Source organism: Triticum aestivum, chromosome 1A (genome assembly GCF_018294505.1).
Source record: "Triticum aestivum cultivar Chinese Spring chromosome 1A, IWGSC CS RefSeq v2.1, whole genome shotgun sequence".
Classification (NCBI taxonomy): domain Eukaryota; kingdom Viridiplantae; phylum Streptophyta; class Magnoliopsida; order Poales; family Poaceae; genus Triticum; species Triticum aestivum.
This window is the reverse complement of record NC_057794.1, coordinates 587806734-587814080: the sequence shown is the minus strand read 5'-3', so window position 1 is coordinate 587814080 and position 7347 is coordinate 587806734. Positions and strand designations below refer to the sequence as shown.

The following is a 7347-nucleotide window of genomic DNA, read 5'->3' as shown; positions in this document are numbered from 1 at the left end:
GGGCCAGCGGAGGCTCTCGACAGTCCTGCCGATGGAAGGTTTGCTACGTGCGTGGAATCAACTGTGGTGGGAAACGCTGAGGAGGAGAGAAACCCTAGTCATTAGCGTAGGGAAAAATATATTCCTATAAGGCTAATGATTCCTATGAGCCAACGGGTCAAAAATCCGGCCAATGCCCTCACTCGCGAGATGCACATGCTGGTGGAACCAGCCACCGCATCTTTCCTTCTTCCTCTATCTTTTCACTTTTCGCTTTCTTTGTATGTTGCCATGCATGCCCTTGAACTCACTCGCCCTCCTGTCTCCCACACCTCCCTGCCTTGCGCGTGCTTCTTGATCCCATGATTTGTGCCACCACGTACATCCGCCGCGCCGCGGCGTGACCGCGAGCCGGCATGATCGGAGCATCCTTCTTCCTCCTACTCTTAGGCAACCCTCACCTCTGGGGCACACACCAACTGCATTGGCACCGGGGTCTATGCTGCAATGGCCACAAATGGGTGCCGTGACCAACAACGAGCAGTAGCGCGTGGCTGGCGGAGGCAATGGTGGAACAACCACGTCTGTGTGCTGCAACCACTGACAAAAGGCTTCAACTCTATATGGAAAAATATTAAACTGGCTATAGAGAAATCGTCAACTGGCCACTGCCCATTTGGGAAAAGCTACAACTGTTGACACAAAATGCTTCAACCTGAGATGAAGAAAGCTTCAACTAGACGATAGGGAAAACTTTTAACCTGATGCTGCTAAAAAATGGAAAATCTACAACCGTTGACAGAAAAGCTTCGACCGTAGATGGGAAAATGTTCAACCGGCGAGAGAGAAGTCTCCAACCAGATACTGCACAACCATAAAAGATGCGATCGTTGATAAAGAAATCGTCAATCGTATATGGGAAAAGCTTCAACCGGCGACAGAGAAAAGCTACTACCGGTGATTGGGAGGTGGGCGAGACGAAGATGCTACATGTGATTTTTGCTGCAATAGGCGAGATGAAAAGCCACAACCAGAGAGTTGATTTGCTGGGGCCGGCGCCAGGTGATGGTGGTGAGCTTTGACGGTGGAGAGCTTTACCAACAGCGGTGGCGGAGCTACAACGGTCACTGTGGCGAGTTTTGCGATGATCTTGCTACAACCGTGGTCGTGGGGGTTGCCGGGGACCAAGGTCGTGGGTGTTGCTGCAGCCGTGCCCCTCGTTTTTTTTGCTGGAAAGCACGGCTGACCTGGGAGCGAGGACGCGGTTCTACAAGGGCAGCTAGCCGGCAAATGACAGCGATCGTACGAGCTTCGAGACTGGCTGTATAGTTGGTCCATGGCGGGATCAGCGGCGCCCTTTCGTCACGCTCTCGTCCATGCGTCATAATTTGATTTGGGGGCAAAGCAAAAACGGGTGCGTGAGGACGAAGCGCGGTCTGATCTGACATATTTGAGGCTACTTTTGGACTCACGTGGAGAAAAAGACTATCTTTGAAACCAATGAAACAAGGTCAAACCACATACGGAGTATTTGGTTTAAGCAGATGATACTGTATGAGTAATTAACCAACTAATGATTGACCCCGCAAAAAAAAACTAATGACTGGTCTTTCCCCACAAAGAACTAGTAACTAAAACCTCTTTGGTGGGCCATTGGATCTCCATCCAAAGGCTCGTGTGATCACTTCCCCGCACAGAACCCAACGCAGCCCGATCGAGGCGGCAGACAGATTTGCACGGAGCGCTTGTCTCGGTCACTGACAGTAAACTGACGGAGATAAGCTTCGAGAAGGAAGGTCATGGCTGCCTCCGCCGCCGAAGCCACCGACCCCCCGCCGGAGACGCCGCTCACAGCGCCGCGCGGCCGCGGAAACGACGGCGTGGGTGGGAGGGTGGAGGAGCTGTGCTGCGTCTGCCGCCTCCCCGCCGATCCGGTCCGCAGGCTGCCCCCCCTGAGCGACGGCAATTTTGTCCACTACGACTGCCGCTGCGAGGTATCTCCATCCTTCCCCCCTCCCTCGCCTCCTCCACTAGCTAGGGTTTCCAGCAGCGGCCGTGTAGCGTGGCATGGATCCTCCTCCGCCTGGGCTCTGTTCCGCCAGATCCATCTCGTTCACTACCGATTTCAGTCGGATCTAGATTCCAGCTGATGTTGCTGCCATGGATCTCGCTAGAAATTCCCCCTTCTGCGAGGCAACCATTTCGTGCCATCTTTTTGCTGCAGTGGTTGCACTTCATTGCTGCAGTCAGCCTGACTATTCCTTTTCCAGCTGATATGATGCCGATGCTGATCCCTTTCGAAAATTTCAGGTGTGCGAGCGCAAAGCCCTTAGGCTGTCCGTGTGGGAGTTCATGGCGGGCTTGCCAGGCAAGCTCACGAGCCTGCTGCTCCCCCTCTTCTTTGCCGTCTGTGTCCTCGGTGAAACAGTCATGCACCTCATCACCTTACAAACTTGGCGCCTCGTTTTCGCCAGCACCTTTGCTGAAGTGTACCATCTGGTCTCCCTCCGCCTCTCTGCCACCTCCATCATCGCTTTGGTATCGTTCTTTGCTGCATTTGCGAATAGGTTTGCGCCGTTTGCCGTGGCTCCATTTGCGCGCTGGGTTAAACGCCTAGAAACCCGGTGTCAGGGATGGTGGGGCATTGATGGCTGGCAAGTCTTCCAGCTATTTACTGTTGAAGCCTGCTTGGTGGTATGCTTGTTTCTTCTCAACCAGTGTTCTCCGTCAGCCACTTTGTTTATTTTTTAATTTATATTCTATGGTGGGTGATAGACCATATATATTTGGTGCAATGCTGGGTTTTTATATTGTATTAAAGTGCTAAGTAGTGCAGTTTGTGTTCTGCAATTGGAAAGATTATCACATCTTGGCATGGTTCTCCTGATTGTTTTATAGTTGGTGATAGATCAATATGCCTCCACTTCAAAGTGTATCATCCTCGTTTAGTGCTTTAGTTGTTCTAGTATTTTCTGTTATCTTCTTAGGCTAGTCACTATAATTCATGAATATACAGATGAAAACACAAAAGTTACATGTATTGGTATGTGTGAGATAGTATATAATAAATGTGAGCCACCAAATTGAAACAGAAGTATTTGCTTATTTGGTACAGATTTGTTCAAGGAAGTAAGCATTCGTGAGTTTGATATCTCTTTCACTTGGATTGTATCTTGGGCACTAGTATCTCTTTTATCTCCAAATGTTCCTCAAACTTGAGATCCTTTGACATTGTTAAATGCACACATGCACAAGTTGACTTAACTAAGAAACAAAGCTGCATTCATAAAAGTTGAAAAAAAAAATCTTTACGAAATTCACATCTTCATGGCCAAATGTTTTTGGGGTGACAAATCACAAATATGCACATTATTTTTTGAAATTTGCAAAAGTAGTTGGTAGTTCTTGTTTCTTTTGGTGTGGTATTCATCGTGGTGCCAAACCCACCCTTACTAGATTTTACTATTTTAAACAATATATTTTCCTTATGTTTTTTAATACCCAATCTTATAGGTCTTGGGACCGCCGCTAAGGCTAGTTCTACCCTGGGTGTATCTATAGGGTTATGGCTTAGTTCCAGAAAATTCTGACAATATGCTTCTCTAATCAGGTGTTAATAGCTGACATGGCTGTTGCTTGTATTTTTGGTTTACTCCCATTCTCACTTGGAAGGATAATTTTATGGTGCAAGCCGTCTTTCAATTTTAACAGTGTGGATGAAGTCGACTCCTATACTTCAACTTCAACAACTATTCTGGTTGGATATGGATATATCTTTTCTGTGGGCGTATTTTTTGTTGGGCTGAATACTTTTCGTGAATACTTGACCGGGGAGCGCCTTACGATTGCAATTCTCTTTAGAAAGCTTTCTGGTATATTCTTCAGAGGGATCTTGCGTTCAATCATTGGTGCCAATAGTGGTGTTAATCTTTTATACATATATATACTACACCCATTGTTCATTGGTTGGTTGCTTGATATGTGCACTTCAAAATTGTTTGGTGCAACAATGTCTCAGAGGTTCAAATTTCTGATTGTGCCATCGTTTTCTTCTATGGCTCTTCACTGGTTTACTGGACGCAACATTTTGAGTCTGCGCAACAGTCTTCGTATTTCTCCGCAAGGTATTTAGTATATTATATTATATTTGTCTCATGTCCATGATGTATGCAGTTTACAGTTCAGGGGTACAATGAGTGTTGTACTTTTTTGTGAGTAGGTATTGAAGCTAGGAATTAGGATTTGCTTTATCCGACATAATATTTATGAACCATTCTATATATTCTATTTCAAGAGGCTTCCTGGCCTTTTTGACGACATTACATTCATTGCTCTAGTAATCCTTGTTCCTACTAAAATTGCTGTCCAGTTGGAACCTGAGGAGTTCCCGCTAGACATCACGTAAGTATATAATATTTGTTATCCATCTGATGTATCTTCCAGCCTTTTGTGAGTTAACCCATCTAATTTATATTTGTGGATCGTAGCTACTTCGATCGTCCTGCTGAGGGCACATCATTCTGGCAAGGGCCACGGTACTACGCAGAGGCACTTTCTGGTATTCTTTATCTCAGGTTTCTCACTGACAATACAGTTTTATACCTCGAGTGGTTAGTCTGGAGGGTAAGATGCTATTGGCTCTTCACTGCTGGAGATGCCCTGTGGAACATTGTCTCACCGAGGGAACATTATGATAGCAGCGATGAAGTTAACAATAGAAGGTAAGCACCAAATGCATAGTTTTGTTCATTCACGGAAAACTGCCGAATCTGCACTTGAGTTTTACTTCGGTAGTCGGCACCCCCCCCCCCCCACCCACCCACCCAAAAAACGTTTACAAAAATCTTAAAGTTACTTAAAAAGAGTATTCACGATCAATTAGTTCTAATCCCTATTCTCCCAATGGATCAAACAAGAGATCAGAACAGTCTAATCTTTTTGATTGAAGGTGTAACTTCTAATCTCCACCTTTAATCTGCATTAAAATCTGTAGACTTTTCTAGAGGGGTGTACCGAAGCAAAACACTCTGCACTTATTTTTGGCTTGACTACATATATGCTCGTTTTGTAATGTAATCTATCTTTGACCATTCAATGAACTAAAGCCTTTTGCTTGGCCACACAATTTTCGGTAGATGCTTACCTTTGTTGTACATTGTACCAGGAAATTTGTTGTTGTTCAAACAATGCCACAGGTGGTGCTATCATGGTTGGCAGTTGTGATATTCAATTCTGCTATGCTTTTATCTTCAATATCTATTGGCCGTACATTGGTATTTGCCGTCCCTGAGCTGATAGTACGAGCTCAAATGAAGTCCAATGGTAATTATTATTCATTGATGATTAGTGGGCTTCCTTTGTAAAGAAAAAAATAATTATTTTATTTGAGCTTACTTGTGTGTGCAACCTTTTCTGTTAGATCTGTTTGCTATTGCCACTGGATATGGCATAGTATCAATTGTTATTGCCGCCTCTAGAGATGCATTTGTTCGCGTGGCTTATGGGGGTACACACCTTGTAGCTTTGGAGATGCATCTCATTTTCTTCATATGGGTGAGTAATTTAGTCGTTGCGCCTTCATTTGTATTCATCTTTTTGAGTATTTTATGCTACATCTCAGGAACTTCAACTGTCTGTTGCCAGATTGTGTTCATTCTTCTTTGGATCGGTTTGCTGGTTGATTTAACACTGCTTTCACCCTTCATCGGGCCTGGTAATGGTGTTCCAGTTCTAGACTTTTTCTGCACTTGGGCCCTGGGGCGGATAACACAGATTTATGGGATAAGATTGGTGAATTACAACTACCATTGTTGCTTTGCAGACCTTGAAACTTAAATTATTACCCTATATGTGTATCTAGGCATAATTACTTGTATTGGGTATAATTTCTCACCATTTGCTAGTTGCAAAAAATAAAAATAAAACCTCCTGAACTCAACTACTAGAATAGATGCATTCATGTTTTCCGTTTATTCAATCTAATTTTCGAAGTTATCATTCTAACCTTGGGGTCTTTTGTATCTAGCTAGTTCCCTTTCCCATTGTTGACTAATATTTTTTCCCTCACCCTTGCAACTGGCACACTTTTATGGCAGAATGCAGCTAATTCACGAATCACTCTACTTAGGTTATATATATATATATATATATATATATATATATATATATATATATATATATATATAGTCGGATAAAAGTAGGAAATATTCTAACAGACACATTTTTTTATTGTTGAAGGCTCGTCGGTACAAAGTCAGAGGCAGGCTCCCTTCCCTGGCTGATTCCATTGAGAACTATTGGACCGGAGACAAGCTGGAATCTCTTTCAAAGATGGGACCTTTTGCAACGAAGCTAGTCGTTGCTCTGGGTGTTCCTTATGTGCTCGCCAAGGGTGTCTTCCCAAGACTAGGCTACCCAGCTGCCGTAAACTCCATGGTCTACCATTTCGCGTGGTTGGGCTGCATCACCTTCTATGCGCTCTGCTATCTCACGAAGGTAGCCTTCACTATGCTCCATGATTCTGTTAGGGGATCGTTATGGGCCGAGCAGACATACCGAGAGCATATATATCCATGCAACTGTTAAATTCCTTGATCTGGTTTACTTAGATAAATTCCCATTCTAATTAGACAGATGTCAGCCAGCCATATTAACTTCTGGCCCAAACTTACTGTGGATGCAGCTCTCTAAGACATTGTTGAACTGATGTTTGTAACTTTCTGCTCATTTTACAAGCAAGATGCGCTGTTGGTTGGTTGCCTTGAACATGGTTGGCTTTATTTTTTGTGGTTCTGTGTTGTCTTAATTTTTTGCAATGTTTTCGGTGCCAGTTGTGCTTTGTCACACTGTCATAAGGTATGTATACCGATGCTTTTTTATGTCGGTAGAGCAATCTAGTGTTGAAGACAATCAACATGGAATTCCATGTGAGTTTGGGGAAATTCATTTTGTATATGCATCTACTTTCCAGGGCAAACTTGTGTGATAAAGTTTACGATTCCACTCTTTCCCTAATCTATAAATAGGCAGACTTTCTTAAAATTGTATAATGAATAGGTAGACGATTCGCTCATGGTGATTAAAATAATATATCTTTTGTGGTGGATGGTGACGGCGTAGCAGGCGGTGGCCATTGGCCGCAGCATGGTCAGCAAAGTGCGCTAGCGCCATGACTGGTGAGTGCGACATCAAAGTGGGAGATAGCAGGTTTGGCGCCTTGTGGTGGTTCTTGGAGGCGGCGACGGAGTGGAAAGGGAGGAAGGACATATACTTGTGCACGAGGAGCAATAAAACCATTCCGCATGTGTAAAGGCATTCGGTCAGGTGGGAATGACATTTTAACCTGATTACACATCTTACCCTCTTTTT

The 7347-nt window shown here is 44.2% G+C and overlaps 1 pseudogene; it reads left to right on the top strand.

Annotated features, from left to right (window-relative positions):
- Nucleotides 1-1778: 1778 nt before the first annotated feature.
- Nucleotides 1779-5814, top strand: LOC123057637 (probable E3 ubiquitin ligase SUD1; annotated as a pseudogene).
- The last annotated feature ends 1533 nt before the right edge of the window (nt 5815-7347 follow it).